This window comes from Rutidosis leptorrhynchoides, chromosome 8 (assembly GCF_046630445.1).
Source record: "Rutidosis leptorrhynchoides isolate AG116_Rl617_1_P2 chromosome 8, CSIRO_AGI_Rlap_v1, whole genome shotgun sequence".
NCBI classification, from domain to species: Eukaryota; Viridiplantae; Streptophyta; class Magnoliopsida; order Asterales; family Asteraceae; genus Rutidosis; species Rutidosis leptorrhynchoides.
The window spans coordinates 216,754,043-216,778,319 of NC_092340.1; positions in this window are offsets into that span (position 1 = coordinate 216,754,043).

The window sequence follows — 24,277 nt, forward strand, 5'->3', positions numbered from 1 at the left end:
CTTCGTTTTCTTTTAATTCACACCTTCTATTCTTTCTCCCTCAATTCTTACTTTAAAATTATTCGTCAATATGCTTCATCCAGTGCTGATTCTCGATATACTCCTCACTTTCATATCTGTCATTCTTCTTTTTCATCTACCTCCAGAAGAATCTATTTACTTCTACTATACTCTTGGTTTTATAGTGTTTTTAGTTCTCCCGTGTCTTTATATTGCTATATGCATTGATATATACGGTTTGTGATTTCTGGGTTGTTGTTGGGTTTTATATCTTCCCTTATATTTCAAAGTCCTTGCTTCTTCTATAATTATTGTCATCCACAGTTAATGCTATCTTCTATTTGCTATGATTTATACTCCCATTTCTAGTTCGGAGCTTTGTCCTTTCGTTTCTTCTTCTTGCGATTAAGCACCCCTTGTAATGGTCAAGAATTCGCAGATATAAATTTCGAATGAACATTGTTAATGTTCTAGGAAGGTAATTGTAATGGCACGATCTTGACTTGTCAAATTACCAGAATACCACGAAAAAGGCCGAATCATCAAGAAATATTTTCTTGATATTTAGAGATCAAAGAGAATACAAGAGTCGTGTAACATAGCACATGATGATGTTGTGATCTGTGAATCATCATGTTCCATTTAGAAACTCAGCATGAATTACTGTAATATAATCACGTTGATCAAGGGTCATTATATTATACTAACTAATGCTTCAGCTCCCAACACTTCTTCAAGAATATTCCTATTTTAAACTCGAATGTTTCAGAATTTAGAAACTAAAATAGTTTCTATTATGATATAATACAGATAGCGCGAAGTGGTAAATGATTTCAGATAAGAATAATTATAAAAATATCTTCAGAAGTATGGATGATATTTATAATGAAAGATACGATGATATCTTAGAATGTCTAATATCAGAGGATGATGAAGGATATTGTCCGCAGGGGTTTAGAGTCAGGAGCAAGGTATTCGTTAATGACTTCAGCAAGTACTAAATCATTTGGATTCTTTGAAGGCAGGTTCAGCCTTTGTGATATTTTATGTATACTAATAATATCTTGAAATAATATAGAGCAAATATATATATATATATATATATATATATATATATATATATATATATATATATATATATATATATATAAATCGATTGAGAGAGTTTAGAGAAATATATTTTCAAGTTTCTATGAAATAATGAAACCTATTGAATTCTATTTATAATAGATTTTTGAATTATTAAAGTATGAATTATTAAAGTGAATTATTAAAGTATGAATTATTAAAGTGAATTATTAAAGTATGAATTATTAAATTGAATTATTAAAGTATAAATTATTAATGTGAATTATTAAAGTATGAATTATTAAAGTGAATTATTAAAGTATGAATTATTAAAGTGAATTATTAAAGTATGAATTATTAAAGTGAATTATTAAAATTAAAGTAAAGTAAAAGTAAAGTAAAGGTAAAGTTAAAGTATAGTAAAAGTATAAAAACTATGTATGTATAATACGCGTATAAATATATATAATATTAATTTAAATCGTTATATATATTTAATGAAATAAAATATAAATATTGTTATATTTATTATACTGGTTAAGTAATGAGTTGTCAAAAGTGATTCTAGATATTTATAAAAGTTATATACGTTTTAATAATAAAGTTCTTTTTAAACTAAAAACGTCTTTGTACGTTTAGAAATAGATTAATAGAATATTATGGAAACCAATTCTCCACTAACTTTTGTCTAACTTTCGTAAATGACACTTTTTGTTTTTATTTATAAATAGCTTTACAAATTATTCTGAATATCGTTAAGAGGAATAGATTTTCTCAAATCATAGTGGACCTCATAACATAGGCCCGTAATCATATCATAATGTATCTGATAATTCAATCATTTGATATTATCTCTTAATTCTGTCGATAAATATATCGAAACAAATACGTTCATGTAAAGTATCATATATCTAATACTTTGTTAATGTTTTCAGTTAATATTATATATTATATATACATATCTATATACTCATAATTGTTCATGAATCGTCGAACACGGTCAAAGGGTAATTGATTACATGAATGTAGTTCCAAACTTTTTGAGATTCAACATTACAAATTCTGCTTATCGTGTCGGAAACATATAAAGGTTAAGTTTAAATTTGGTCAGAAATTTCTGGGTCGTCATAATTTAATTCAACAAGATTAAAAATAATGATAATAAAAGTTCTCGTCCCGCCCTCGCGTAAAGCAATTTCGGTTCAACGACCTAGTTTTCAACTCACGACGAATTTTTAGAAATCACATTTTTAACTTAGTGAAATAAAGTAAATTTTTGTTTTTAAATTCACACCAAACTTAAATTTAAAATGCATAAAATTAAAAATTCATATAATTAAAATTAAAAATTTACACCAAATTTATATTATATTTTTGTTTTTATACATACAAACTTATATTAAAAATATTAATTTTAAAAACATGGTAAAAATTAAAATTAAAAATCTTTTTGGTCTTTTATCTCACTTTAATCAATCAAATATTATCAAAAATATACGCCCCTCTTTTCGGTAAAGTAATTTCGGTTCCATAACCTAGTTTTACTCCTGACGAATTTCTGAAATATTTTGGTTTGATTGATTAAAGATATTTATACCTTAAGAATAAACGGTAAATTTCGCTGTGATATAATAAATTTTTGTATGATACCAATAATTTCGGTTACGCATACCTAATTTTATTGAATACCAATTTAATACTTTATAGCGAACGATTCAGCGTTTATTATCAAAAGGTTAAAAACAATAAAATAAAAATAAAAACTGTACATACTTACCTATGAGAAAGAATTCTCAGAGACCTGCTTTAGCCGACTCATAGGAGAGTCGTGTGATTTGGTTTTCCATAGCTACGTAAGCATAACCTCGATTCTTCAATATCTTTTCTTCTAAACATATGAACGGTCTTTCTCTACATAGAGTAACAAATTCAGTATTTGAATATGTTTGATTATTTGAACATTTACCTTCGTGTGACCATTTTCCGCATTTATAACATCTTTCAAGGTGTCGTGCTCTTCTTTTTGTTGCGGATTTTGATTTGCCTTTACCAAAATGTATCTTATGATGATCTTTTCTTAGTTCTTTTCTTACTCCGTCCATTTTGCCTCTTATGAATGATACGAGTTCACTCAGAAGTGTGTCATTATTACGTTTAGTAATCATAGCGTGTAGCATTAGACCATGGTTCAGATCAAAGGAATTCTTCATCTCGTAAAACCTAAAAAAAATAAAAATTCAGAATGGGGAGAGAAGACTAGTTCTTTAGGGTCTGCTAGGGAAAGACCATTCGGATTCCATTCTCGGAGACTACACGAAAACAGAATATCTAACTCTAACAGAAATATATATTACCCTAAAAAGATTCGAAACTTCCCACACTTAGTTAGCTGTGGTATCGAAATTGTGATTAACTTCATCTTCAACTTCCATTAGATTATCTATGTAATGTTTAACTCTGTGACCATTAACCTTAAATTCAATTCCATTTGAATTTATTAATTCTACTGTTCTGTATGGGAAAACTCTTTTGACTATGAATGGTCCAGACCATCTTGATTTCAATTTTCCAGGAAATAGCTTGAATCGTGAATTGAAAAGAAGAACTCTGTCTCCTTCTTTAAATTCTTTTGAACTTCTTATTCTTTATCATGCCATTTCTTCATTCTTTCTTTATAGATTAACGAATTTTCGTATGCTTCATGTCTTAATTCTTCTAATTCGTTTAGTTGGCTTAACCGTAGATGTCCGGGTTCATGCAAATCAAGATTACATGTCTTCAAAGCCCAAAATACTTTGTGTTCAATTTCTACTGGAAGGTGACATGCTTTTCCATAAACGATTCTAAAAGGTGTGGTTCCAATTAGAGTTTTGTAGGCTGTTCTAAAAGCCCAGAGTGCATCCTCCAATTTCATGGACCATTCCTTCGAATTTGATCCTACGATTTTCTCTAGAATACGTTTTAATGCCCGGTTGGTATTTTCAACTTGTCCACTTGTTTGTGGATGATAAGCGGTTGAGATTTTATGAGTTACTCCATATCTTTTGAGAACTTTCTCAAGTTGATTATTACAGAAATGAGTACCCCGATCACTTATTAAAGCTTTCGGTGTTCCGAACCTTGTAAAAAGACGTTTTAAGAAGTTGACTACAACTCGTGCATCGTTAGTTGGGAGAGCTTGTGCTTCTGCCCATTTAGATACATAATCAATGGCAACGAGAATGCAGAGATTATTATGAGATTTTGGAAATGGACCCATAAAGTCAATACCCCAAATGTCAAATACTTCACATACTTGAATGACATTTTGTGGCATTTCATCACGTTGACTTATTTTTCCGGCCCTTTGACATGCATCACAGGATTTGCAAAGAAGGTGTGCGTCTTTGAAAATTGTAGGCCAATAGAATCCAGCATCGTAAACTTTTTTTGCTGTAAGTTGAGGCCCATAATGCCCTCCTGTTGATCCTGTGTGATAATGGTTTAAGATTTGACTGGCTTCATCCCCGAATACGCATCGGCGTATTATTCCATCGGGAAAACTTTTAAACAAATGTGGATCTTCCCAGAAATAGTGTTTTATATCATTAAAGAATTTCTTTCGTTTTTGGTATGACAATCATTTTTCAAGGAATCCACATACTAAATAGTTTGCATAGTCTGCAAACCATGGAATTTCACTATAATCTATCTTCAATAGATATTCATCAGGAAAGTTATCTTGTATGGCCGATTCATTTAGAACTTCTAATTCAGGATTTTCAAGATGAGAAAGATGATCAGCGGCGAGATTTTCTGCTCCCTTTTTATCTCGGATTTCAATATCGAACTCTTGTAAGAGTAAGATCCAACGGATTAATTGTGGTTTGGCATCTTGTTTCGAAAATAGGTATCTAAGAGCAGAATGGTCGGTATAGACCACCGTTTTAGCTAGAACGAGATATGAACGAAATTTGTCAAAAGCAAAGACAATAGCAAGGAGTTCTTTTTCAGTAGTTGTGTAATTCGTTTGTGCTCCTTGTAACGTCTTACTAGTGTAATAAATAGGTTGAAATCGTTTTTCAATCCTTTGTCCTAAAACGGCTCCCATTGCAAAATCACTTGCATCGCACATAAGTTCAAATGGTAGATTCTAATTTGGAGTTATCATGATCGGCGCATTAGTGTAACAACTCAAACCAATAACCAACCAAATACGCGAAACGAATTTTTTTTTTATAACAGTGGAGTGCGCCACGCGCACCACCTCAGGGTGCGCGGCGCGCACAGGTCAGTTTTTAGTTCTGTCCGGTTTTGCAATTTTTCAAATAAAGATCTCCCACTTCCCGGCATATTTAGATGAAACGCTTTTCACAACATGTCATAATAGTTAAAACTCACACGATTCAATAATAAAATGAGTTTTACAAAACGGGTCCCACATCGGCCGTTTTACGAGTTTTATACAAAACACGAGTTTCGACCACATTAGTTTAAATTCCAAACGACACTAAGAGCATGGTGTTTGGGGTTAAACTACCCAAATCTCGGTCAAACTCCAAAAGCTATCACATCCAAAAGCGTCCCCTATCAAACAAGCGGGAATCTCTAATCCAACCGTACGCCCTTACCCTTGTTAACGCCCGAACCTATAAAAAGGTAAACAACGAGAGGGTAAGCAAAGCATAGTGAATGCAATAATTATACATATACATATATAACTTACTTACTTGCAAACACTTACAACAAATCCGCATACATACTAGCAACATAATTAGCATACCTTTATAATGTATAACGCTAAATCCTCGATAACATAAGCTAGTATAACAATATCATATAACGTAACAATACAATATGTTACAACACAATACATAAGCATTGATGTTCACAACATCCATTAATATTCGAATCCCAAGGCTAGCTCAACGAATGGTATCGTCAACATCGAACTTAATTCCCATTCGTCCCAATAAATGTGGTATCGTCAACATCGAACTTAAACCTACATATGAGGTATCGTCAGCATCGAACTTAAACCCTCATCGAATTTCACTACAATAACGGTATGGCTTCGTCAACATCGAACTTTAAATCCATACATGAGGTATCATCAACATCGAACTTAAACCCTCATCAAAACGAACCAACAATATACTCTAGGTTATGGTATCGTCAACATCGAACTTTAACCCATACCCCACAAGTAAATAAATCATATACATACATATATAATTATTCCACTCACCTCAATGATTTGGTGATGATTTTATACTTCCGAATGCTTCAAATCCGAGTACCTAATACAATAAGTACTCAATCAACAAACAAACTTGTTGGGCTAAACACCAACAATTCACTGAAGTGCATTTAATGACTTAAATGCATTAAATGCCCCATTTTCACCAAAACCGCCCCTTAAGGGTCAAGACCATCATCAATCATTTAAAAGCTAGTGATTAAGGTCTATCAACACTAACTATAACACAATTAGGGTAATTCATACCCATAATCCCCAACTAGGTCAATCATTAACCCCTTTGACTCATTTAAAGTCAACACACCCATTTCGGGTCATCTACTAACCCAACTAACACCCATTTACCAATTAGATAGGTGTGCTAGTAATTAACTAACCAATTAGGACTCATAAACATCAATTAACACTTTGAAACCCTAGGTTAGTTACCATTGAGTCTTCATGACTCCATCTTACCCAAGAACACCCAAAATCAACAAATATGGGTTTTATGTTCTTCATTTACCCAAACCCTAACCCTACACAAAATCAAAGTAAGGAAAACAAGATTAGAGCTTACCACTACAACCACAACGTAGCTAGTGAGTAGATGAACGACTTTAATACCCGTACTTTGGCCCGAGAACAACTTCTTCCTCTTGGATTTAAGCTTTCTCACACAAGAAATCACACTCTCTCTCTAAAATTAAAGTGAAGAAGATAAGGTTATTGAAAATGGAGTGAATGATACCCCAAGATCTGACCTACTAGCCTTCAACTCGTCCACAAGTGAAATTACCAAAATGCCAATCAAAATATCTAAATAAACCAAACGGAACTCGGCTACAGTGAGGAGTGCGCCAGGCGCACCCCTAAGTGTGCGCTGAGCGCACCCTGCCCAGTTCGTCCTCTGACCTCTGTTTTAATATACAAGGTCACCCACACTTCATGTACCCTATTTACTCTGCTGTACAATGAAGATTAGGGTCTTACAACTCTCCCCCACTTGAATCGGAGTGCGTCCTCGCGATCCAAGCCGCATGACAAGAGGGAAGATAGACCAACACAAACTCTTCGGGCTTCCAAGTAAATTCGGAACCTTTACTACGACGCCATTGAACTTTAAAAGTTCTTACTTCTTTATTTCTCAACATTTTGACCTTCTCATCGAGTATGGCAATCGGCTCCTCAATATACTCTAACTTATTGTTTAGCTCAATCTCGTCTAATGGCACCCATGATGAATCATCCGCAAGACACTTACGGAGATGGGAAACATGAACTGTATTATGGATCCCCGCAAGCTCTTCGGGTAATTCCAAATGATACGCGACTTCACCGACACGAGCTAAAACCTTAAATGGTCCAATAAACCGAGGAGCTAACTTTCCCCGCTTTTGAAACCGAATAATACCCTTCCATGAAGAAACCTTAAGCATCACCATGTCACCTTCTTGAAATTCGATCATTCGCCTACGTTTGTCGGCATACGACTTTTGTCTATCTTGGGCCTTTTTCAAATGATCCCGAATCATATCAATCTTGCTATTCGTTTCTAAGACCAAATTGGTACTCCCGATTTCTTTTTGACCAATCTCACCCCAACAAATTGGAGTTCGACAGCTTCGCCCATAAAGCATCTCATAAGGTGGCATCCCGATACTAGTATGATAACTATTATTGTACGAGAATTCCACCAAAGGTAAGTGCTCATCCCAACTACCACCGAAATCAATAATACATGCCCGTAACATATCCTCCAAAGTTTGATTCGTACGTTCGGTTTGACCGTCCGTTTGAGGATGATACGCCGTGCTCAATTTCAATTGTGTGCCCATATCTTCATGAAACTTTTCCCAAAACCGAGATGTAAAACGGGTATCTCGATCAGAAATAATAGATATAGGAACCCCATGTCGAGTGACTACCTCTTTGATAAACAATTTAGCCAAAGTCTCCTATGATATCGCTTCCCGAATGGGAAGAAACAAGGCACTTTTCGTCAACCGATCAACTATCACCCAAATCGAATCAAATTGGGTTCTCGCCATCTTTGGTAATTTTATAATGAAATCCATGGTAACGTGCTCCCATTTCCATTTCGGGATTTTTAACGGTTGTAACTTACCATACGGCTTTTGGTGTTCGGATTTAACTTGTAAACACGTGACATATTGCTCAACATACTTAACAACATCACGTTTCATGCCCGGCCACCAATAATCCTTTCTCAAATCAAGATACATTTTCGTCGCGCCCGGATGAATGGAATACTTTGACTTATGTGCTTCATCAAGTAGCACTCGTCGATAATCCCCCATCTTAGGCACCTACACTCTTCCTTGAAAAGACAACAAACCATGCGAACCCATAGTAATGAATTCCGATTGCCCCACAATTCGTTCCGCATGCTTGTTGTGAACGTAAGCTTCAATTTGAATCACACCAAGTTTTTCAAGAAAATTTAGTAATAATCATACGTAACAATCCTAATCGTAACGCCGGGTGGTGACTCTTTCGATTTAACGCATCCGCGACCACATTCGCCTTGCCTGGATGATAAAGCATTTCACAATCATAATCTTTCACCACATCCATCCATCCATCTACGTTGACGATAATTCAAATCTCTTTGATCAAAAAGATGTTTCAAACTCTTGTGATCCGAATAAATCGTACACTTGACACCATACAAGTAATGGCGCCAAATTTTCAACGCATGAACAACCGCTGCCAACTCAATATCATGAGTCGAATATCTCGTTTCATGTTCCTTTAATTGTCGAGAGGCATAAGCGATGACTTTACCCCTTTGCATTAGAACACACCCGAGCCCATTTAAAGAAGCATCACAATAAACCGTCATGTCTTCCACACCTTCCGGCAATATTAACACTGGAGCTTGACACAACTTCTCTTTTAACAATTGAAAAGCAATTTCTTGCTCGTTCTAACAATTAAACCTCGCGTTCTTTCTCGTCAATTTCGTCAATGGAGAAGCAATCTTAGAAAAGTCTTGGATAAACCGACGATAATAACCGGCCAATCCAAGAAAACTTTGGATTTCCGTAGGCGTAGTCTGTCGTCCCCAACTCTTTACCGTCTCAATCTTCCCCGGGTCTACTTGAATACCATTTTCGTTCACAATATGGCCAAGGAATTGAACTTCCCTTAGCCAAAATTCACATTTGGAGAATTTAGCATACAACTTCTCCTTCCGTAACATTTTAACACACCCCGCAAATGATGTTCATGTTCCTTCATACTCTTCGAATAGACAAGTATGTCGTCAATGAACACAATTACCGACTTGTCCAACATAGGTTGGCACACTCGGTTCATAAGATCCATGAATGCCGCCGGTGCATTCGTAAGACCAAAAGGCATAACTACGAATTCAAAATGCCCATAACGCGTTCGAAAAGCCGTTTTCTCGATGTCTTCCTCACAGACCTGCATTTGGTGATAGCCGGACCGTAAGTCGATTTTAGAGAAATACGTTACACCTTGGAGTTGGTCGAATAAATCGTCAATCCTCGGCGATGGATAATGATTCTTGATAGTCACTTTGTTTAACTCCCGATAATCGATGCACATCCGCATACTATCATCCTTCTTCTTCACGAATAAAACCGGAGTGCCCCATGGCGAAGCACTCGATCAAATAAAACTCTTCTCATGCAACTCTTGGGTTTGATTTAACAACTCTTGCATTTCCGTCGGCGCTAAACGATAAGGAGTTTTAGCAATGGGGGTAGCCTCCGGAACCAACTCGATGCGAAATTCAACTTGTCTTTCCGCCGGAACACCCGGTAACTCATCCGGAAAAATGTCTTCAAATTCACTCGCCACCGGAATTTCACGAATGGGTGGTGGCTCATCATGAGTATCAACAACATGGGCTAGAAAAGCCATGCCACCACTAACAAGGAAAGGACGTGCCCGTGCAAAAGTGCATATCGGCACAAGTCTTCTTCGTTTATCACCGTGAATAATTAACTCTCCCCCACTTGGGGTTTTTACTCGAATAAACTTATCATGGCATGCAATATCGGCTCTATTATGATCAAGCCAATCCATACCAACGACGATATCAAAATCACCCAAAGTCATCGGAATGAGATCGATTTAATAATTTTTGGCAGCAAACACAACGTTACAATTTTTACACACATCAACCACTAGCGCCGTCTTGCCATCCGCTATTTCAACTTCTACCGGATGACTTAACTTAACTAGCGGTAGATTTAACTTAGGCACGAATCTTGGAGAAACAAATGATAAATTGGCACCACTATCAAATAGGATTCGTGCCGGATTAGAGTTAACCATGAAAGTACCTGAAACGAATTCGTTGGATTGCTTGGCCTCCTCATTCGTCATCAAATAGTTGCGACCCCTAGCCGTGCCCGCCGCTTTCTCCAACCGTTTAACATGATCGGTGTTCAAGTCGGGGCACTCCGACTTTCGGTGTCCTTCCTTGTTGCAATTAAAACAAGTGTGCTTGTTTGTTGAAGGAGGCTTTGTACAATCCCGAGCCAAATGACCTCGTACCCCACAATTGTAGCAAGTAGGGATAAAGTTCCCGAAACCTCCCTTCTTCACACTATTTACATTTTCGGAACCCTTCTTGTTCTTGTTCTTGTTCTTGTTCTTCTTGTTGGAAAAGTTAGAATGACTAGAACCTTCAAACTTTCTTTTAGAAAAAGTGAAATCGCTTTTTCTTGGAACCTCCAGCTCAAAACCCCGAGCCAATTCAAATAACTCTTCAAAAGACTTAGCCGCTCCTCGACTAATCTTACCCTTATACTCATCATTCATGGTACGGTAGAAATGTTTCATTTGAAATGTCCCGTTCTTATTGATTAAAAACGTTCCATATTAATTGATTTCGTTGCGAGGTTTTGACCTCTATATGAGATGTTTTTCAAAGACTGCATTCATTTTTAAAACAAACCATAACCTTTATTTCATAGATAAAGGTTTTAAAAAGCTTTACGTAGATTATCAAATAATGACCATTACATAATGGTTTACAATACAAATATGTTACAACAAAATAAGTTTCTTGAATGCAGTTTTTACACAATATCATACAAGCATGGACTCCAAATCTCGTCCTTATTTAAGTATGAGACAGCGGAAGCTCTTAATAATCACCTGAGATTAAACATGCTTAAAACATCAACAAAAATGTTGTTGAGTTATAGGTTTAACCTATATATATCAAATCATAATAATAGACCACAAGATTTCAAATTTCAATACACATCCCATACATAGAGATAAAAATCATTCATATGGTGAACACCTGGTAACCGTCATTAACAAGATGCATATATAAGAATATCCCCATCATTCCGGGACACCCTTCGGATATGATATAAATTTCGAAGTACTAAAGCATCCGGTACTTTGGATGGGGTTTGTTAGGCCCAATAGATCTATCTTTAGGATTCGCGTCAATTAGGGTGTCTGTTCCCTAATTCTTAGATTACCAGACTTAATAAAAAGGGGCATATTCGATTTCGATAATTCAACCATAGAATGTAGTTTCACGTACTTGTGTCTATTTTGTAAATCATTTATAAAACCTGCATGTATTCTCATCCCAAAAATATTAGATTTTTAAAAGTGGGACTATAACTCACTTTTACAGATTTTTACTTCGTCGGGAAGCAAGACTTGGCCACTGGTTGATTCACAAACCTATAACAATAAATACATATATATCAAAGTATGTTCAAAATATATTTACAACACTTTTAATATATTTTGATGTTTTAAGTTTATTAAGTCAGCTGTCCTCGTTAGTAACCTACAACTAGTTATCCACAGTTAGATGTACAGAAATAAATCGATAAATAATATCTTAAATCAATCCACGACCCAGTGTATACGTATCTCAGTATTGATCACAACTCAAACTATATATATTTTGGAATCAACCTCAACCCTGTATAGCTAACTCCAACATTCACATATAGAGTGTCTATGGTTGTTCCGAAATATATATAGATGTGTCGACATGATAGGTCGAAACATTGTATACGTGTCTATGGTATCTCAAGATTACATAATATACAATACAAGTTGATTAAGTTATGGTTGGAATAGATTTGTTACCAATTTTCACGTAGCTAAAATGAGAAAAATTATCCAATCTTGTTTTACCCATAACTTCTTCATTTTAAATCCGTTTTGAGTGAATCAAATTTCTATGGTTTCATATTGAACTCTATTTTATGAATCTAAATAGAAAAATTATAGTTTTATATTCGGAAAAATAAGTTACAAGTCATTTTTGTAAAGGTAGTCATTTCAGTCGAAAGAACGACGTCTAGATGACCATTTTAGAAAACATACTTCCACTTTGAGTTTAAACATAATTTTTGAATATAGTTTCATGTTCATAATAACAATCATTTTCTCAGAATAACAACTTTAAATCAAAGTTTATCATAGTTTTTAATTAACTAACCCAAAACAGCCCGCGGTGTTACTACGACGGCGTAAATCCGGTTTTACGGTGTTTTTCGTGTTTTCAGGTTTTAAATCATTAAGTTAGCATATCATATAGATATAGAACATGTGTTTAGTTGATTTTAAAAGTCTATTTAGAAGGATTAACTTTTATTTGCGAACAAGTTTAGAATTAACTAAACTATGTTCTAGTGATTACAAGTTTAAACCTTCGAATAAGATAGCTTTATATGTATGAATCGAATGATGTTATGAACATTATTACTACCTTAATTTCCTTGGATAAACCTACTGGAAAATAGAAAAATGGATCTAGCTTCAACGGATCCTTGGATGGCTCGAAGTTCTTGAAGCAGAATCATGACACGAAAACAAGTTCAAGTAAGATCATCACTTGAAATAAGATTGTTATAGTTATAGAAATTGAACCAAAGTTTGAATATGATTATTACCTTGTATTAGAATAATAACCTACTGTAAGAAACAAAGATTTCTTAAGGTTAGATGATCACCTTACAAGATTGGAAGTGAGCTAGCAAACTTGAAAGTATTCTTGATTTTATGTTACTAGAACTTGTAGAATATATGAAGAACACTTAGAACTTGAAGATAGAACTTGAGAGAGATCAATTAGATGAAGAAAATTGAAGAATGAAAGTGTTTGTAGGTGTTTTTGGTCGTTGGTGTATGGATTAGATATAAAGGATATGTAATTTTGTTTTCATGTAAATAAGTCATGAATGATTACTCATATTTTTGTAATTTTATGAGATATTTCATGCTAGTTGCCAAATGATGGTTCCCACATGTGTTAGGTGACTCACATGGGCTGCTAAGAGCTGATCATTGGAGTGTATATACCAATAGTACATACATCTAAAAGCTGTGTATTGTACGAGTACGAATACGGGTGCATACGAGTAGAATTGTTGATGAAACTGAACGAGGATGTAATTGTAAGCATTTTTGTTAAGTAGAAGTATTTTGATAAGTGTATTGAAGTCTTTCAAAAGTGTATAAATACATATTAAAACACTACATGTATATACATTTTAACTGAGTCGTTAAGTCATCGTTAGTCGTTACATGTAAGTGTTTTTTTGAAACCTTTAGGTTAACGATCTTGTTAAATGTTGTTAACCCAATGTTTATAATATCAAATGAGATTTTAAATTATTATATTATCATGATATTATCATATATGAATATCTCTTAATATGATATATATACATTAAATGTCTTTACAACGATAATCGTTACATATATGTCTCGTTTAAAAATCATTAAGTTAGTAGTCTTGTTTTTACATATGTAGTTCATTGTTAATATACTTAATGATATGTTTACTTATCATAGTATCATGTTAACTATATATATATCCATATATATGTCATCATATAGTTTTTACAAGTTTTAACGTTCGTGAATCACCGGTCAACTTGGGTGGTCAATTGTCTATATGAAACATATTTCAATTAATCAAGTCTTAACAAGTTTGATTGCTTAACATGTTGGAAACATTTAATCATGTAAATATCAATCTCAATTAATATATATAAACATGGAAAAGTTCGGGTCACTACAGTAGCTACCCGTTAAATAAATTTCGTCCCGGAATTTTAAGCTGTTGAAGGTGTTGACGAATCTTCTGGAAATAGATGCGGGTATTTCTTCTTCATCTGATCTTCACACTCCCAGGTGAACTCGGGTCCTCTACGAGCATTCCATCGAACTTTAACAATTGGTATCTTGTTTTGCTTAAGTCTTTTAACCTCACGATCCATTATTTCGACGGGTTCTTCGATGAATTGGAGTTTTTCGTTGATTTGGATTTCATCTAACGGAATAGTGAGATCTTCTTTAGCAAAACATTTCTTCAAATTCGAGACGTGGAAAGTGTTATGTACAGCCGCGAGTTGTTGAGGTAACTCAAGTCGGTAAGCTACTGGTCCGACACGATCAATAATCTTGAATGGTCCAATATACCTTGGATTTAATTTCCCTCGTTTACCAAATCGAACAACGCCTTTCCAAGGTGCAACTTTAAGCATGACCATCTCTCCAATTTCAAATTCTATATCTTTTCTTTTAATGTCAGCGTAGCTCTTTTGTCGACTTTGGGCGATTTTCAACCGTTGTTGAATTTGGATGATCTTCTCGGTAGTTTCTTGTATAATCTCCGGACCCGTAATATGTCTATCCCCCACTTCACTCCAACAAATCGGAGACCTGCACTTTCTACCATAAAGTGCTTCAAACGGCGCCATCTCAATGCTTGAATGGTAGCTGTTGTTGTAGGAAAATTTTGCTAACGGTAGATGTCGATCCCAACTGTTTCCGAAATCAATAACACATGCTCGTAGCATGTCTTCAAGCGTTTGTATCGTCCTTTCGCTCTGCCCATCAGTTTGTGGATGATAGGCAGTACTCATGTCTAGACGAGTTCCTAATGCTTGCTGTAATGTCTGCCAGAATCTTGAAATAAATCTGCCATCCCTATCAGAGATAATAGAGATTGGTATTCCATGTCTGGAGACGACTTCCTTCAAATACAGTCGTGCTAACTTCTCCATCTTGTCATCTTCTCTTATTGGCAGAAAATGTGCTGATTTGGTGAGACGATCAACTATTACCCAAATAGTATCAAAACCACTTGCAGTCCTTGGCAATTTAGTGATGAAATCCATGGCAATGTTTTCCCATTTCCATTCCGGGATTTCGGGTTGTTGAATTAGACCTGATGGTTTCTGATACTCAACTTTGACCTTAGAACACGTCAAACATTCTCCTACGTATTTAGCAATATCGGCTTTCATACCCGGCCACCAAAAAGGTTTCTTGAGATCCTTGTACATCTTCCCCGTTCCAGGATGTATTGAGTATCTGGTTTTATGAGCTTCTCTAAGTACCATTTCTCTCATATCTCCAAATTTTGGTACCCAAATCCTTTCAGCCCTATACCGGGTTCCGTCTTCCCGAATATTAAGATGCTTCTCCGATCCTTTGGGTATTTCATCCTTTAAATTTCCCTCTTTTAAAACTCCTTGTTGCGCCTCCTTTATTTGAGTAGTAAGATTATTATGAATCATTATATTCATAGATTTTACTCGAATGGGTTCTCTGTCCTTCCTGCTCAAGGCATCGGCTACCACATTTGCCTTCCCCGGGTGGTAACGAATCTCAAAATCGTAATCATTCAACATTTGCCTTCGGTGTTTTCGGGGTTTCCCACTTTTCAACAGTTTCTATCTTTGCCGGATCCACCTTAATACCTTCTTTGTTCACTATGTGACCGAGGAATTAAACTTCTTCCAACCAAAATGCACACTTTGAAAACTTAGCGTACAATTCTTCCTTCCTCAATACTTCTAACACTTTTCTCAAATGTTCACCGTGTTCTTGGTCATTCTTTGAGTAAATAAGTATGTCATCAATGAAAACAATGACAAACTTGTCAAGGTATGGTCCACACACTCGGTTCATAAGGTCCATGAACACAGCTGGTCCATTAGTTAAACCAAACGGCATGACCATAAACTCGTAATGACCGTAACGTGTTCTGAAAGCAGTCTTTGGAATATCATCTTCTTTCACCCGCATTTGATGATACCCGGAACATAAGTCAATCATTGAATAAACAGACGAGCCTTGTAGTTGATCAAATAAGTCATCGATTCTCGGTAGTGGGTAGCGGTTCTTGATGGTAAGTTTGTTCAACTCTCGGTAGTCGATACACAACCTGAATGTACCATCTTTCTTCTTGACAAACAAAACAGGAGCTCCCCACGGTGATGTGCTTGGTCGAATGAAACCACGCTCTAAAAGTTCTTGTAATTGGCTTTGCAGTTCTTTCATCTGCTGGGTGCGAGTCTGTAAGGAGCACGAGCTATTGGTGCAGCTCCTGGTACAAGATCTATTTGAAATTCAACGGATCGATGTGGGGGTAATCCCGGTAATTCTTTTGGAAATACATCGGGAAATTCTTTTGCAATGGGAACATCATTGATGCTCTTTTCTTCAGTTTGTACTTTCTCGACGTGTGCTAGAACAGCATAGCAACCTTTTCTTATTAGTTTTTGTGCCTTCAAATTACTAATAAGATGTAGCTTCGTGTTGCCCTTTTCTCCGTACACCATTAAGGGTTTTCCTTTTTCTCGTATAATGCGAATTGCATTTTTGTAACAAACGATCTCTGCTTTCATTTCTTTCAACCAGTCCATACCGATTATCACATCAAAACTCCCTAACTCTACTGGTATCAAATCAATCTTAAATGTTTCGCTAACCAGTTTAATTTCTCGATTCGGACATATATTATCTGCTGAAATTAATTTACCATTTGCTAATTCGAGTAAAAATTTACTATCCAAAGGCGTCAATGGACAACTTAATTTAGCACAAAAATCTCTACTCATATAGCTTCTATCCGCACCCGAATCAAATAAAACGTAAGCAGATTTATTGTCAATAAGAAACGTACCCGTAACAAGCTCCGGGTCTTCCTGTGCCTCTGCCGCATTAATATTGAAAACTCTTCCGCGGCCTTGTCCATTCGTGTTCTATTGGTTCGGGCAATTTCTAATAATGTGGCCCGGTTTTCCACATTTATAACAAACTACATTGGCATAACTTGCTCCGACACTACTTGCTCCGCCATTACTCGTTCCAACCCCATTTGTTCCTTTCGTTCTATTAACCCCTAGTCCGTAGACCTCACACTTCGCCGCGCTATGACCATTTCTTTTACACTTGTTGCAAAATTTGGTGCAGAACCCCGAGTGATACTTTTCACACCTTTGGCATAGCTGCTTCTGATTGTTGTTGTTGTTGCGGTTATTATTGTTGTTGGGATGATTGTTGTAGTTGCTGTTGTTGTTGTGGTTGTTGTTGTTGGGCCGTTTGTTGTAGTTGCGATTGATGTTGCGATTGTTGGGATAATTGTTGCGATTATTGTTGTAATTTCTGTTGTTGTTGTTGTATTGGTGATTCTTATCACCATTTTCCTCCCACTTTCTTTTGACTTGCTTCACATTGGCCTCTTCAGCAGTCTGTTCTTTAATTCTTTCTTCAATCTGGTTCACTAGTTTGTGAGCCATTCTACATGCCTGTTGTATGGAGGCGGGCTCGTGTGAACTTATATCTTCTTGGATTCTTTTCGGTAATCCTTTCACAAACGCGTCGATCTTCTCTTCCTCATCTTCGAATGCTCCCGGACACAATAGGCACAATTCTGTGAATCGTCTTTCGTACGTGGTAATATCAAATCCTTGGGTTCGTAACCCTCTAAGTTCTGTCTTGAGCTTATTGACCTCAGTTCTGGGACGGTACTTCTCGTTCATCAAGTGCTTGAATGCTGACCACGGTAGTACGTACACATCGTCTTGTCCCACTTGCTCTAGATAGGTATTCCACCATGTTAACGCAGAACCTGTGAAGGTATGCGTAGCGTACTTCACTTTGTCCTCTTCAGTACACTTACTTATGGCAAACACCGATTCGACCTTCTCGGTCCACCGTTTCAATCCGATCGGTCCTTCGGTTCCATAAAATTCCAAAGGTTTGCAGGCAGTGAATTCTTTGTAGGTGCATCCTACACGATTTCCTGTACTGCTAGATCCAAGGTTATTGTTGGTATGTAGCGCAGCCTGTACTGCGGCTATGTTTGAAGCTAGAAAAGTACGGAATTCCTCTTCATTCATATTCACGGTGTGTCGAGTAGTCGGTGCCATTTCCTTCAAAATAATCAAATGGAACAAGTTAATCATACAGAATATTAAGAGTAGTTAATAGTATTTCGTAGCATAATATGAACTCATTTATAAAAGCTTTTTCTTCATATTAGAGTTTTATAAGTTTAAATTCGGGTAGTACCTACCCGTTAAGTGAAATGTCCCGTTCTTATTGATTAAAAACGTTCCATATTAATTGATTTCGTTGCGAGGTTTTGACCTCTATATGAGACGTTTTTCAAAGACTGCATTCATTTTTAAAACAAACCATAACCTTTATTTCATAAATAAAGGTTTAAAAAGCTTTACGTAGATTATCAAATAATGATAATCTAAAATATCCTGTTTACACACGACCATTACATAATGGTTTACAATACAAATATGTTACATCGAAATCAGTTTCTTGAATGCAGTTTTTACACAATATCATACAAACATGGACTCCAAATCTTGTCCTTATTTTAGTATGCAACAGCGGAAGCTCTTAATATTCACCCGAGAATAAACATGCTTTAAACGTCAACAAAAAATGTAGGTGAGTTATAGGTTTAACCTATATATATCAAATCGTAACAATAGACCACAAGATTTCATATTTCAATACACATCCCATACATAGAGATAAAAATCATTCATATGGTGAACACCTGGTAACCGACATTAACAAGATGCATATATAAGAATATCCCCATCATTCCGGGACACCCTTCGGATATGATATAAATTTTGAAGTACTAAAGCATCCGGTACTTTGGATGGGGTTTGTTAGGCCCAATAGATCTATCTTTAGGATTCGCGTCAATTAGGGTGTCTATTCCCTAATTCTTAGATTACCAGACTAAATAAAAAGGGGCATATTCGATTTCGATAATTCAACCATAGAATGTAATTTCACGTACTTGTGTCTATTTTGTAAATCATTTATAAAACCTGCATGTATTCTCATCCCAAAAATATTAGATTTTAAAAGTGGGACTATAACTCACTTTCACAGATTTTTACTTCGTCGAGAAGTAAGACTTGGCCACTGTTGATTCACGAACCTATAACAATATATACATATATATTAAAGTATGTTCAAAATATATTTACAACACTTTTAATATATTTTGATGTTTTAAGTTTATTAAGTCAGCTGTCCTCGTTAGTAACCTACAACTAGTTGTCCACAGTTAGATGTACAGAAATAAATCGATAAATATTATCTTGAATCAATCTACGACCCAGTGTATACATATCTCAGTATTGATCACAACTCAAACTATATATATTTTGGAATCAACCTCAACCCTGTATAGCTAACTCCAACATTCACATATAGAGTGTCTATGGTTGTTCCGAAATATATATAGATGTGTTGACATGATAGGTCGAAACATTGTATACGTGTCTATGGTATCTCAAGATTACATAATATACAATACAAGTTGATTAAGTTATGGTTGGAATAGATTTGTTACCAATTTTCACGTAGCTAAAATGAGAAAAATTATCCAATCTTGTTTTACCCATAACTTCTTCATTTTAAATCTGTTTTAAGTGAATCAAATTGCTATGGTTTCATATTGAACTCTATTTTATGAATATAAACAGAAAAAGTATAGGTTTATAGTCTAAAAAATAAGTTACAAGTCGTTTTTGTAAAGGTAGTCATTTCAGTCGAAAGAACGACGTCTAGATGACCATTTTAGAAAACATACTTCCACTTTGAGTTTAACCATAATTTTTGGATATAGTTTCATGTTCATAATAAAAATCATTTTCTCAGAATAACAACTTTTAAATCAAAGTTTATCATAGTTTTTAATTAACTAACCCAAAACAGCCCGCGGTGTTACTACGACGGCGTAAATCCGGTTTTACGGTGTTTTTCGTGTTTCCAAGTTTTAAATCATTAAGTTAGCATATCATATAGATATAGAACATGTGTTTAGTTAATTTTAAAAGTCAAGTTAGAAGGTTTAACTTTTGTTTGCGAACAAGTTTAGAATTAACTAAACTATGTTCTAGTGATTACGAGTTTAAACCTTCGAATAAGATAGTTTTATATATATGAATTGAATGATGTTATGAACATCATTACTACCTCAAGTTTAGTAGGTAAACCTACTGGAAGTGACAAGAAATGCTCTAGCTTCAAAGGATCTTGGATGGCTTGAAAGTTCTTGAAGTAGGATCATGACACAAAAACAAGTTTAAGTAAGGTTTTTACTCGAATTAAGATAGTTTATAGTTATAGAAATTGAATCAAAGTTTGAATATGAATATTACCTTGAATAAGAAAGATAACCTACTGTATATAACAAAGGTTTCTTGATCTTAGATGATTACTTGGAATGGATTAGAAAGCTTGGAAGTAAATTAGTAATCTTGAAGGGATTTTTGAAGTGTTCTTGAAGTGTTCTTCCTATGATGATTATAGCTTGATTCTTGAAGTGATTTTTGATGAAGATGATGATTAACTACTGGAAAAATACGTTCATAATAGTGTGTGTGTGTTGAGAGAGAATTAGAAAGAGAATTGGAAGTGAAATGGAGTGAATGATGAGTGGTAATTGGTGAGTGGGGTTAAAAGGAGTTCTAGTTAGTTAACTAGCTCATGGTAGAAGTTAAAATTGATTAGTCATATATGACATAATCAAGAGTGGAATCCCATGCTAGTTCCTATTGGTATATACCCATAGTAAGTACGTTTTGAAGCTGTGTATAATACGGGTAAAATACGACTAGAATTCTTGATGAAAGAAAAGAATGGGAAAGTAACTGTAACCATTTTCGTTAAGTATGAGTGTTTTGATATATGTCTTGAAGTCTTCCAAAAGTATTTTAATACATCTAAATACACTACATGTATATACATTTTAACTGAGTCGTTAAGTCATCGTTAGTCGTTACATGTAAGTGTTGTTTTGAAACCTTTAAGTTAACGATCTCAATTAATGATGTTAACCCATTGTTTATTATATCTAATGAGATGTTAAATTATTATATTATCATGATATTATGATATATTAATATATCTTAATATGATATATATACATTTAAATGTCGTTACAACGATAATCGTTACATATATGTCTCGTTTCGAAATCCTTAAGTTAGTAGTCTTGTTTATATGTATATAACTCATTGTTAATATACTTATGGAGATACTTACTTATCATAATCTCATGTTAACCATATGTATATCCATATATATATCGTCATGTCGTTTTTACAAGTTTTAACGTTCGTGAATCGCCGGTCAACTTGGGTGGTCAATTGTCTATATGAAACATATTTCAATTAATCAAGTCTTAACAAGTTTGATTTCTTAACATGTTGGAAACATTTAATCATGTAAATATCAATCTCAATTAATAGATATAAACATGGAAAAGTTCGGGCCACTACAGTACCTACCCGTTAAATAAATTTCGTCCCAGAATTTTAAGCTGTTGAAGGTGTTGACGAATCTTCTGGAAATAGATGCGGGTATTTCTTCTTCATCTGATCTTCATGCTCCCAGGTGAACTCGGGTCCTCTACGAGCATTCCATCGAACCTTAACAATTGGTATCTTGTTTTGCTTAAGTCTTTTAACCTCACGATCCATTATTTCGACGGGTTCTTCGATGAATTGGAGTTTTTCGTTGATTTGGATTTCATCTAACGGAATAGTGAGATCTTCTTTAGCAAAACATTTCTTCAAATTCGAGACGTGGAAAGTGTTATGTACAGCCGCGAGTTGTTGAGGTAACTCAAGTCGGTAAGCTACTGGTCCGACACGATCAATAATCTTGAATGGTCCAATATACCTTGGATTTAATTTCCCTCGTTTGCCAAATCGAACAACGCCTTTCCAAGGTGCAACTTTAAGCATGACCATCTCTCTAATTTCAAATTATATATCTTTTCTTTTAATGTCAGCGTAGCTCTTTTGTCGACTTTGGGCGGTTTTCAACCGTTGTTGAATTTGGATGATCTTCTCGGTAGTTTCTTGTATAATCTCCGGACCCGTAATCTGTCTATCCCCCACTTCACTCCAACAAATCGGAGACCTGCACTTTCTACCATAAAGTGCTTCAAACGGTGCCATCTCAATGCTTGAATGGTAGCTGTTGTTGTAGGAAAATTCTGCTAACGGTAGATGTCGATCCCAACTGTTTCCGAAATCAATAACACATGCTCGTAGCATGTCTTCAAGCGTTTGTATCGTCCTTTCACTCTGCCCATCAGTTTGTGGATGATAGGCAGTACTCATGTCTAGATGAGTTCCTAAATGCTTGCTGTAATGTCTGCCAGAATCTTGAAATAAATCTGCCATCCCTATCAGAGATAATAGAGATTGGTATTCCATGTCTGGAGACGACTTCCTTCAAATACAGTCGTGCTAACTTCTCCATCTTGTCATCTTCTCTTATTGGCAGGAAGTGTGCTGATTTGGTGAGACGATCAACTATTACCCAAATAGTATCAAAACCACTTGCAGTCCTTGGCAATTTAGTGATGAAATCCATGGTAATGTTTTCCCATTTCCATTCCAGGATTTCGGGTTGTTGAAGTAGACCTGATGGTTTCTGATGCTCAGTTTTGACCTTAGAACACGTCAAACATTCTCCTACGTATTTAGCAACATCGGCTTTCATACCCGGCCACCAAAAATGTTTCTTGAGATCCTTGTACATCTTCCCCGTTCCAGGATGTATTGAGTATCTGGTTTTATGAGCTTCTCTAAGTACCATTTCTCTCATATCTCCCAATTTTGGTACCCAAATCCTTTCAGCCCTATACCGGGTTCCGTCTCCCCGAATATTAAGATGCTTCTCCGATCCTTTGGGAATTTCATCCTTTAAATTTCCCTCTTTTAAAAATCCTTGTTGCGCCTCCTTTATTTGAGTAGTAAGGTTATTATGAATCATTATATTCATAGATTTTACTCGAATGGGTTCTCTGTCCTTCCTGCTCAAGGCATCGGCTACCACATTTGCCTTCCCCGGGTGGTAACGAATTTCAAAGTCGTAATCATTCAACAATTCAATCCACCTACGCTGCCTCATATTCAGTTGTTTCTGATTAAATATGTGTTGAAGACTTTTGTGGTTGGTATATATAATACTTTTGACCCCATATAAGTAGTGCCTCCAAGTCTTTAATGCAAAAACAACCGCGCCTAATTCCAAATCATGCGTCGTATAATTTTGTTCGTGAATCTTCAATTGTCTAGACGCATAAGCAATCACCTTCGTTCTTTGCATTAATACACAACCGAGACCTTGCTTTGATGCGTCACAATAAATCACAAAATCATCATTCCCTTCAGGCAATGACAATATAGGTGCCGTAGTTAGCTTTTTCTTCAATAGCTGAAACGCTTTCTCTTGTTCATCATTCCATTCACATTTCTTCCCTTTATGCGTTAATGCAGTCAAGGGTTTTGCTATTCTGGAAAAGTCTTGGATGAACCTTTTGTAGTAACCAGCTAGTCCTAAAAACTGGCGTATGTGTTTCAGAGTTTTTGGGGTTTCCCACTTTTCAACAGTTTCTATCTTTGCCGGATCCACCTTAATACCTTCTTTGTTCACTATGTGACCGAGGAATTGAACTTCTTCCAACCAAAATGCACACTTTGAAAACTTAGCGTACAGTTCTTCCTTCCTCAATACTTCTAACACCTTTCTCAAATGTTCACCGTGTTCTTGGTCATTCTTTGAGTAAATAAGTATGTCATCAATGAAAACAATGACAAACTTGTCAAGGTATGGTCCACACACTCGGTTCATGAGGTCCATGAACAC